This window comes from Loxodonta africana, chromosome 16, assembly GCF_030014295.1.
Source record: "Loxodonta africana isolate mLoxAfr1 chromosome 16, mLoxAfr1.hap2, whole genome shotgun sequence".
Classification (NCBI taxonomy): domain Eukaryota; kingdom Metazoa; phylum Chordata; class Mammalia; order Proboscidea; family Elephantidae; genus Loxodonta; species Loxodonta africana.
In genome coordinates this window covers 80883496-80895743 of record NC_087357.1, presented here as the reverse complement: position 1 = coordinate 80895743, position 12248 = coordinate 80883496, and positions in this window count along the sequence as shown.

Genomic DNA, 12248 nt, shown 5'->3' with positions numbered 1-12248 from the left:
TGATGTTGCTAAATATCCTTACTTTAAAAACCTTGCATTTAAGTTTGCCAGTGTGGAGAATTTATTATTCATTTGTGAATTCACTACAGGTATAAATTGCTTTCTGGATAATTGCATTTTTATACTATGTACTGGCTACTCAATGAATAATTCGAAGTCAATCCGTTTTGAGAAACGCACTGTAAATTTTAATTGCCACTAGCTGTCCATGAAGGATCCAGAAAAAGAAAGTTGTGGCTGTCATGCCAGGGCAGATGTGGCCCACAAGCATGTACCAGTGTTGGAGTCAAGGCAGAGATCCCAAAATACAGTTTAATGATACTCTACTATCTGCTGAATCATCACATAACAGTTGGAGATATTTATGTTTCACAGCCGTACTTTATGAGGCATGGGCAGACTAAGGAGCAGGCCAAGAGAAAGAACAAAATTTCCCTTTAGAGGCAGTCATGTACAGCTATTTCCTGGTATATATAAGTTTTCATTACTGTTCCAAAAGTCTGTTCTCCAGGATATCTCACTTTATACAACTCAGTATCATTTTAGATATTGAAAATATTCAGTGGCTAGTCAAAAAGCAAATTATCCTGAATTAGGAAATATTATTTTGGTAAAATCTCTCTCCTGAATATAATCTAGGATTGTTGCTGTTTTCTCACCTCTGTTATGCCATGGCTTTCACTTTCTAGAATTCTGGTTTAAATCAGTTTTATTTTTCTGGTGGCTGTTAATTAATTAGTTAATTAGAAATATTTGAATTCCTGTTATTGACCTGAAATTTCTCTCTTTTTAAAAATAGACTGAGATATCAAATTACTGAATGGTGAAGTGAGGATACAGATAGACTTGCTCTTCCTCTAAAATAATGAAAATACAGGCAAAACAACTAAAATCAACTATTTCAGAACTCTGGTAATTAACCAAAATTATAGAACAAACTGAAAATTGTCTATCTAATAGAAATCACTGAGCCTCGGTAAGACCATGAGGTCACAATTGAACCTGGGTAAGACAAAAGGGTCACAATTAAACCTGTGATGTTTTAACATGAGGTATTCCCATCCCCCTCTTTGTCTTGCTCAGTGGCAGGAGTCAAAAGTTGGTAATATTGAAAATAATGGAGAGATCTGACAGTTTTTGGAGCTCCGTTTCCAGACAACAGTCAATATTTTGTCTAAACTAGAAGTCCACTGGGAAATCTGTATTTTCAATGTGTGGAGCTAGTTGATATCACTGCCAGCTCAACTCAACAAGGTGCGGGGAAGCAAATGTACCCACAGGGGATTACCAAAACAATAGCAAACTGCTAGGGAAGGACATGATTTTATTTGGGGTAAACTAGAGGCTGATGGTTTTGTTTTTAGAGGCTGGTGAAGGCCTGGTGGTACAGTGGTTAAGCATTTAGCTGCTAACTAAAAGGTCAGCAGTTCCAATCTACCCGTTGCTCCTTGGAAATCCTATGGGGCAGTTCTATTCTGTCCTGTAGATAGGGTCCATGTGAGTCAGAATTGATTCTATGGCAATGGGTAGAGTCTGACAGGGAGTATAAAAGGAACTTCTGGAGAAAAAGACAACCCTGGGGAACTTCAAAAAGCTCCAACATAGTCCCGGGGATCTAAAAAGATGCACACATGCACAAGATTGTGCATTCTCAGGAAAGACCAGAAAAGGAAAAGGCAACAGACACTGCCCTCTGACTAACCTTGAGGCCCTGCTCAAGTGGAAGTAAAAACTAAGGAAGGCTGTGTTATAAAATACCTGAAATTTGACTGCATGTCTTTTCACACAGATCCGCTGGCAAAGGCTAAAAGAACTATAAACTAAAAAACCAAACTCACTGCCATTGAGTCGATTCCGACTCAGAGCAACCCTATGGGACAGAGTAGAACCGCCTCATAGAGTTTCCAAGGAGAGCCTGGCAGATTTGAACTGCTGACCTCTTGGTTAGCAGCCATAGTACTTAACAACCACGCCACCAGGGTTTCCAAAAGAATGATAGGCAAGGCATTTAAAGGAAATGTCTGACCGATCACTGGCAGACTACTACATCATACTAACCCAGGTGTGATACCAAGGAAGCCAGGCTTAAAAATAAAAACAAGAATATTAAAATTAAAAAGCTAGCAGAAAATTCAGAGGCTGCACAGTGCAGGGAAAACAGCATATGCATAATTAATCTGGGAAAGAGACTAAATAAATAAGCAGTAATAAGAAAAACACAACAAAAATAAACTAATAACCACCATAAATGGGGAGCCAGGTGGAAAAATCTGACACTAGAGTTGTTATGATACAGTATTTAAAATGTCCAGTTTTCCACAAAAAATTTTAAGACATTTGAAGAAAGGTTAAAGTATGTCAAAGTATGTCAGAACACAGTAAAAAAGGCAGCTAAAAGAATATATTCCTGAAGGGATCCAGATTTTGGCTTTAGTAGACAAAGACTTTAAAAAATCTATTGCAAATACAATCAATTCTTGTTCTTAGTGGGAGTTAAAAAAAAAAAAAAAACTAGTGCCATCGAGTCGTAGTTACATTCTATGAAGTTTCTGGAAATGCTGAAATAGCAAATACTGAAGTACTGCTCTTAGGGGAAATACAGGGTTAGATTCCTGCAAAGCTGTGGTCACGTATTTTATCAGCCCTTCAATGCATAACACTCTTTTATGTGTGTTTTTGTTTAAAGACTCCTTATTTAACATATACGGTTGTTTTACTAATATTGAACTCGTTCCAACAGCAGGATAACTTATGGCAGAATGAAATGTATCTAACACACATAGTTTCTCGGTGAAGCACACCAGTCTTCTTGCTCTCAGGAACAATGCACAGCACTTCAGCACTGTGCTTGTGGATGATTTTGAACAATGAAACCAGAAGCACGGAAAAGCATAAAAATGCAAAGAACATGTCATAAACAGAATGTGAAAGGGCACTTATTTATAGTATGAGAGGTGAAAGAAAAAGGTAGATTGTCACCTTTTTTGACCTCAGCAGGGAACGTGCATGTTGGGCAACCCCAATTTTTTACTGCTCTGTGCATGTCCATGAAGGAAGTGTCACAAGCATTGATGTTGTGTTACAAACAATAAATAAATTCACAAACTCAGAATTCATGAATAATGAGAATTGACTGTATGCTCAAAAAATTAAATGAAATTGTGCCTCAAAAACTAAAGTCAATGAATTAATAGAAATTGCAAAAAAGAAGCAAATAGAAATTATGGAATTGAAAATAAACAGAGCCTCAGAGACCTGTGGAGCACCACTGAGTGTAACAACATAATGCATAATTGGAGTCTCAGAAGAGAAAGAGGAGGCAAAAAGATATTTGAAAAAATAACTTTCAAAGACTTCTCATATTTGATGAAAAATATTAATCTATACATTTAAGAAGCTCAATAAACTCTACACAGAATTAAACCCAAAGAGATCTACACCTAAACACAATATAGTCAAATTGAAAAAAAGTCAAAGACGAAGAGAAAAATCTTAACAGCAACAAGGAAAAGTGGTACATGTACAAGGGATACTAAATAGTAACAGCTGGTTTAGATGTACATTTTATATATATATATATATATATATATATATATATATATACCCATCAGAAAAAAACTCATTGCTGTCAAGTCAATTCCAACTCATAGTGACCCTATAGTACAGGGTAGAACTGCTCTATAGGGTTTCCAAGGAGTGCCTGTTGGATTCGAACTGCTGAGCTTTTGGTTAGTGTCCATAGCTCTTAACCACTAAACCACCAGGGTTTCCATATATATACATATATATATATATATATATATATATACACAACACTGAGAGAGAGTGAGAGAGAGAAACATGGAGGCCAGAAGATAGTTTGATAATATCCTCTAATTGTTGAAGAAAAAGACTTTCAGGTAAGAATTTTATTTTATCTAAACTCTTCTTCAATAATAAAGAAGAAATGAAGACATTTCCAGATAAATAAAAATTGAAAGGATTTGTTGACCAGGCCTGTCTTCAAGAAATAGTGAACTCCAGAAGATAAGCAAGATAACTGGGATCTTCTAAAAATTAAACACTTACGCTCATCAAAAGACTTCACCAAAAGAGTAAAAACAGAACATACAGACCGGGGAAAAAATTTTGGCAGTTCCAAATCTGACAAAAGTTTAACCTCTAAAATCCAACATCTCTGCAACAAAAAGACAACTAATCCAATTCAAAAATGGGCAAAGGAAATGTACAGAGACTTCACTGAAGAAGACATTCAACCAGCTAGCAGACACATGAGGAAATACTAGCCATCACTAGCCATTAATGCAAATCAAAACCACAATGAGACACCATCTTACCCGGAAATTACTAGCACGAATCAAAAAAACAGAAAATAACAAATATTGAAAAGGCTGCAGGGAGATTGAAACTCTTATGCACTGCTGGTGGGAATGTAAAATGGTACAATCATTTTGGAAAATGATATGGCACTTCCTTAGAAAGCTAGAAATAGAAACACTGTATGATCCAGCAATCCCACTCCTAAGAATATATCTTAGAGAAATAAGAGCTGTCACATGATATACATACGCACACTGATGTTCATTGCAGCATTGTTCACAATAGCAAAAAGATGAAAACAACCTAGATGTCCATCAACAGATGAATGGATAAACAAACTATGGTTCATACACACAATGGAGTATTACACAACGATAAAGAACAATGATGAATCTGCAAAGCATCTCACAACATGGATGAATCTGAAGGACATTATGCTGAGTGAAATAAGTCAATCACAAAATGACAAATATCGTATGAGGCCACCACTATAAAAAACTCATGAAAAGGTTTACACACAAAAAGAAACAATCTTTGATGGTTACAAGGAAAGGGAGGAGTGGGGAACGAAAAACACTAAATAGACAATAGATAAGTGGTAACTTTGGTGAAAGGTAAAACAGTACACAGTACCAGGGAAGCCAGCACAACTGTCCAAGGCAAAATCATGGAAGCTCCATAGACACATCCAAACTCTCTGAGGGACTGAATTACTCAGCTGAGGGCTATGGGGACCATGGTCTCAGGGAACATCTAGCTCAAGTAGCATAACATAATTTATAAAGAAAACGTTCTATATTCTACTTTGGTGAGTAGCATCTGGGGTCTTAAAAGCTTGTGAGCAGTCATCTAAGATACTCCACTGGTCTTACCCCATCTGAAGCAAGGGAGAATGAAAAAAACCAAAGACACAAGGGAAAGGTTAGTCCAAAGGACTAAAGGACCACAACAACCATGGCTTCTACCAGACAGAGTCTAGCACAACTAGATGGTTCCTAGCTACGACCACAACTGTTCTGACAGGGATCACAATACAGTGTTCCAGACAGAGCTGGAGAAAATTGTAGAACAAAATTCTAACTCATGAAAAAAAAAAGACCAGACTTACTAGTCTGACAGAGACTGGAGAAACTCCAAGAGTATGGCCTCCTGGCACACTTTAAGCTCAGTAATGAAGTCACTCCTGAGGTTACCCTTCAGCCAAAGATTAGAATAGCCCATAAAACAAAACAAGACTAAAGGGGCACACCAGCCCAGGGTCAAGGACTAGAAGGCAGGAGGGAACAGGAAAGCTGGTAATAGGGAATCCAAGGTGGAGAAGGGGAGAGTGTTGACATGTCGTGGGTTTGATAATCAACGTCACAAAACAATATGTGTACTAATTGTTTAATAAGAAGGCAGTTTGTTCTTCATCTAAAGTACAATTTAAAGAAAAAAAGAAGTAATACTGAAGGGAGCCCTTTAGGCAGAAATGAATATAAACTCGATGGTAATTTGAATACTCATGAAGCTATGAAGAGCACTGATAAAGATAACCACAGACAGTCTGTGGTTTACAGAAGTCTGACTTATGGACAACTCATGCTTGCCCTTTAATATTATGTAAATTTGCCCTCTCTTTGAAAGGATTGAACCAACCCCTATTCCCAAGAAATTCTTCATCACAATCACCTTTGCTTGCTGCATGTGCAGCTTTTAAATCACTGAAAAATTTTCAAACCTTTTCTTGCAATAAACTAAGGCAAAATAAGAGCCGTATGCACCTGGTCTGACTTCCCTATAAACTCGACTTAAAGACACAGTGAGGAATGGATCTCGTTGTGACTTTATAGGACAAAGTAGAGCTGTCCCATAGGGTTTCCTAAACTGTAGTCTTTACAGGAGCAGATCACCAGGTCTTTTCTCCACAAAGACAATCTCTTGGTTAGCAAGCAAGCACTTAACCATTGTACTATGGGGGCTGTCTATCTATCTGTCTGTCTGTCTATCTATCTAGTTAAAGAAACAAGGGGATTGAAAAGGTACCACAGAAAATATCTTTTTAGCAAAGAAGACTGTAATCAAGGAATGCTAAAATCCCCAAACCTGTTGCTGTCTAGTCATTTCCGACTCACAGTGACTCTGTAGGACAGAGTGGGACTGCCCCATAGGGTTTCCAAGGCGCAGCTGGTAGATTCAAACTGCTGACCTTTTGGTTAGCAGCCTGAGCTCTTAACCACTGTGTCACCAGGGCTCCAAACCAGGAATAGAGGATCAGAAAAGACATACCAAACTAAAAACCAAACCCATTGCCATCGAGTCAATTCTGACTCAGAGTGACCCCATACAGCAGAGTAGAACTACCCCACAGGGTTTCCAAGGCTGTAATCTTTGCAGAAGCAGACTGCCACATCTTTCTCCCCTGGAGCCACTGGTGGGTTCAGACTGCCAAGCTTTCGGAGAGCAGCGAATGCGTTAACCACTGCATCATCAGGGCTCCGTGAAAAGACATAAGAGATGTAAAACAAAGAGCCAAATGGCAGGTACAAATCCTACTTTATCAGAAATCACATCAAACATAAACACCTCAACCAACAGGCAAGGATTGGTATAATGGATATTTGCAGAGGTTAGATGACAAGATCGTGCACGTAAATGATCTCAATGAATAAAAATAATAAAAAAGAAAACAAAAAAACCTTAGAATAAATAAGTTCAGAAGTGTGGCAGGATACAAGATCAATATGCAATATGAATAGCATTGCTATTCACTAGAAATTAACAATCTGAAAATACAATTAAGAAAACAACTCTATTTGTAATAGCAAGAAATATTTAAAATAAATTTAGCAAAAGGAGGGCAAAAAATTACAATATATGGCTAAAGTAAATTAAAGAAGATTTAGACAAATGGAAAGACATTCATAGATTGGCAGATTCGAACATTGGTTAAGATTGCAATATTCTTCAAATTAATCTACAGATTCAAAGACATATCAAAATATCATTTTTTAAATAGAAATTGACAAGCTGATTCTAAAATTCATATGGAATTGCAAGACATCCAGAAGAGCCAAAAAAAAAAAAAAAAACTTGGCGGGGGGAAAGCATAAAGTATGAGAACTTACACTTCCTGATTTCAAAATCTACTACAAATCAAATAGTATTCAAGAGTTAATGGCATAAAGATAGATATATAGACCCATGGAATAGAATTAAGAGCAGGATCAATTGGTATTCAACAAGGGAGCCAAGGCAAGTCAATTGGGGAAGAATAGTCTTTTCAACAAATGGTGCTTAGAAAAGTATAAAAGGTAAATTTGACCCTACCTTACCCCATGTCCAAAAATTAACTCAGAATGGACCATAAAAGCTAAATTTAAGAGCTAAAAATATAAAATTTGTAGAAGAAAACACAGGTATAAATCTTTGTGACCTTGGGTCTGTGACATCAAAAGCAGAGGAGACAAAAGAAAAAAAGAGAGATAAATTGGACTTCATCAAAACTAATAACTGTGTTCATCAAAAAATACCATCAAGAAGGTGAAAAGATAACCCACAGAATGGGAGAAAATATTTCTAAATCATATATCTGATAGGGACCTTGTATTCTGAACATGTAAAGAACTCTTAAAACTCAACACAAAAGTACAAATAATCCAGTTTTAAAAAGGGCAAAGAATTAAAATAGACATTTCCCCAAAGAAGATATACAAATGCCAGTAACTGAGGCCAATCTTGTTTTCCTTTTTGATGGAGGTTGCTTCAGCTCATTTACTCTGTTAAAAAATATTGCCCTTATATAAGAAGTTAACTTTTCTTCTTGCATACAGTGCAGAACTTCTCCTTAGATCCTGAACGTTATCATTGAACAGAGTCACAACAATTGGAAATATTTCTAGGTATGACTTGCAAATACTTAGATAAAGATCGCTCTCCCCACCCAGTACAATGTGGAGTCCCAAGTATGTCTACGTCTATGCTCAAGCAGAGTAATTGAGGCACCAAAATCAAACCTGCCTGTTTGTTTGTTCTATTAAAGTTAAATCTGGACTATTCTACTATGTTTTTTGTGTCTCAGGAACCACACAAAGAGCTCCAAAACTTTTCACGAACTGCCTGTGTTTGTCCTTTCCCACCCCACCTCACCACCCCAGTGCTTTCTTGTGAGAACACTTCCAGCCTAAGAACTGAGTTTGGCAGCTAGTGAATCATAAGCCCTTCTCGAGGAGGACATGGTGACTGTGATTTCTGGCCTGAAGAGCTCAGTTTAAAATAGATGAAGTGTCTGGGAAAAGCTCTGGGGAGAAGAGAGTTGAGTGAACGGGCTCTGGGGCTGCACCTCTTATGACCCCTCACTTGACTTACCTGGCCTGTGGAAGACGCTGAGGTTTTTGCTCCAGTGGCTTTACGTTGGTGCCAGCATTTTCTAATTGTCCATGGATTTGGAACATCTTTTGATATATGTCAACTACTCTTAAATTGCAATACCAAAATTCATTACTCTAGCACTTCTCTCCTTTGAATAATGCTGTCCCAAGTGGTGGGGAAACATTATTTAAATTAAACTCAAAACAAAAAGATCTGCTCAAGCTTCAAGCCAAGGTCTTCACAAGCCAAAAAGCACCCATACTAAGACATAAAATGAAATGGCAGGAAGTTCTGGGATGTTTTAGTGTATTTGATTTGAAGGAAAGTCTAACATTAACTAGAGGATTCAAGTTATTTTCAAACAACAAAAAACTAATAATTTTTACCCATTGTAAGAAAAGAAAGATAAGACTGGGCAATACACAAACCAAGGGTACTAGATCCTGGAATCCATAACAGAGCTCAGTCTGAGAAAGTTAATTTTACATTCTAATTATCAATTACTTAGATTGATTTTGGGATTGCAAAGTTATAAGCTAGAGAGAGAATCTTATAAAGTAATTGTCATTAATAAAGATGACAAGATGAGTAAGGTGGCGGGCACAGGAGTTAGCTGAGACATATGGCCAGGTTAGGAAATCCCAAGGTATATAGAAAGATCCAGGAAGTGGGCATCGGGTTGGGAATGAGTTACAATCCTGAACAGGAAAGAGATTGAAGGTTCCAAAGTTTTTCAGATGAGAATGCAGGTTTGGTGTGACTTTGGAAATTTGCTGCACCTCTTTGTGTCTTGTTTCCTCATCCAGAAAATGAAGATTACTTCCAGAGGCTCTTGTGAAAGTTGAGTGAGATTGTGTATGTTATATATACATACACATTTATAGATTTATAAATAAATAAATAAATGTCCCCTTCAGGTGGGACATTGATAATGTAGAGGAGAAACACCAGGTTGCAAGAAAAGGTCATGTGACTTAAGAATCCAGAATAAGCTCATTAAAACATAACCTTGTCTTCAAACCATTACCTTCAACAAATGAATTACAAGGTATCTAAATAAGTACATGAAACTCTCAGAGAGGTATCAGTGACAGGAAAAATAATGCCCCCCTGAAAGATGTCCACGCCTTAATCCTCAGAACCTGTGAATATGTTTTGAAGATGTGAGAAAATAATTCTAGATTATCTGGGTGAGTCCAGTATAATTACAGTTCTTAAAAGTGGGAGAAAGAGATATGAAAAGAGGAACAAAGAAAAAATAAAACAAATAGAAGCAAATATCAAAATAATAGATTCAATCCTGCTATATCTATAATTATATGAAATGTAAATAGTCTCCAACTCTTACTAGACGGCAGAGATTGTCAATTCAGTTAATTGAAAATATTACATTTGTGATACACAGGTGAGTAGACAAACCAAAAATAATGAAGATAGTTATAATAATGACTAAGATTTTGGGAAGCGTTGCTTCATTAAGATATATAACTATACCATTAGTTTAATAAAAAAAAAGTGTACACACAGTGATGCGGAATGGAGGGGAGGGTATTTGAGGGTACAGTTCTCCAATGATGTAGGGAAAAAAACATGCCATCCAATTCATATTATTGTATAAGTGCCTTGATCTTTTCTCTAATGTTATCCTCATAAGGTTAGGAGTGGCTCCAAGTAACCTACAGATGCTTAATACATCTTCCAATTTAATCAATTGTATTATGTACACTTTCTTTTAAATGCATTCATAATTTCAGCCAGTTTGGCTAAGTGGAGAAATAGTTTCTGTAATTTCATTCTTTGCTAAGTTTAGTACTTTTAATAGAAATATAGGTAATATTCCTCTATAATGACTCATTTGATGCTTACAACAACTCTTTAAAATAGGAATTCTTTACTACCAATTTCAAATACGAAGCCTGAGACTTAAATATAATATTTGTGTGGCTTAAATGGGTCTTTTTTTTCTTTAAATTTTATTATTTTGCTGTTGTTGAGAATATACACAGCAAAGCATACACCAATTCAACTGTTTCTACATGTACAGTTTGTGCAACCATCCTCACCCTCCTTTTCTGAATCGTTCCTCTCTCATTAACATATACTCACTGCCCGCTAAGGTTCCTATCTAAACTTTCGAGTTGTTGCTGTCAATTTGATCTCACATAGATAGTTCTTAAAAAAGCATAATGCTCAAGGCAGACCTTTTTTACTAGTTAAGCTAAACTATTCTGCATTTTTAAGACAATATCAGGGGATGTTTTTGGTTTAAGTTACTTGAGGACTTTTATTTGTGCTTCTTGACTACAAACCATGTGAAGTTTCCATCCCATCTCCAAGTTCTGCTAGAAACTAATTCAGAATAAAAGTCCAGGTTCTTCTTAGCTTTCCTTGTTTTAATTATATAACCATTATAGAGCTTCCTTCCTTGTCTTTTTATTCCTAGGCCAACAAGTACGCATCTCTTCAGTGTGCCCTCAAGCCTTACTCATCATTCCGTTTGCATTCTGCCTTCACAAATCTAACATGACAGCATGAGACATAAGCAATCGCTCCCAGATGAAGCTCCCTTTGTTCCCTTCCTTAACAGATTTGGAATCAGATGGCCTGGACTCAGATATGATCTTGCCACTTATTAATTGTATAATCTTAAGCTGTGGAATGACTCCAAGCCTCAACTTCAATTCTAAAAACCAAAACAAACAAACAAACAAACAAACCCATTGCCGTTGAGTGGATTCCAACTCATAGCCACCCTATAGGACAGAGTAGAACTCCCCCATAGGGTTTCTAAGGAGCACCTGGTAGATCCAAACTGCTGACCTTTTGGTTAAGAGTTGTAGCTCTTAACCAGTACACCACCAGGGTTTCCTCAGCTCTAAAGGGGATAATAATAGTGGATGTCTCCCAAGTTTTGGTGGAGGATGTATTGAGATCTTTCATTTCAAACTATGATAATATACACACTCCAAAAGTTGCTATTGTTTTAATTGTTGTTGTTGATAATGGAATTTAAAATCCTTTTAGTATGAGTGTTTTCAGATTTTCACCCTGGTACCAGTAAACCCTAGAGAGCTATGAGTTTGTTGTGAATATTGGACTTGGAGAAGCTTCCCTGGAGTGTTGTCAATGCTGTGCTGACCCTCATAGTAGTCAGCAACCACAGGTGGCTATGAATCTCTTGAAATGTGGCTAGTCCAAATTGAGAGATGTTATGTAAGTGTAAAAAAAGCATATAAAAAAGAATCTAAAATATATTAATAATTTTATATTAAATACATGTTGAAATGATAGTTTTAGATGTATGGGTTAAATAAAATATATTATTAAAATTAATTTCATCTGTTTATTTTTACTTCTTTTAATATGGTTATGAAAACATTTAAAATTACATATGTGGCCCCATTACATTTTCATTGGTAAGTGCTGACCTTGCGTTCACTTCTTCGTTAAACAACTCTACTCTAGCATGAACAATGGCACTCAATGGAGATAAAGACCTTCCAATCTGTTTAGAACCTCAAGGAGATAATAACATCTACTTCACAGGGTTTGTATGAGTACTTAATGAAGCAACTTAG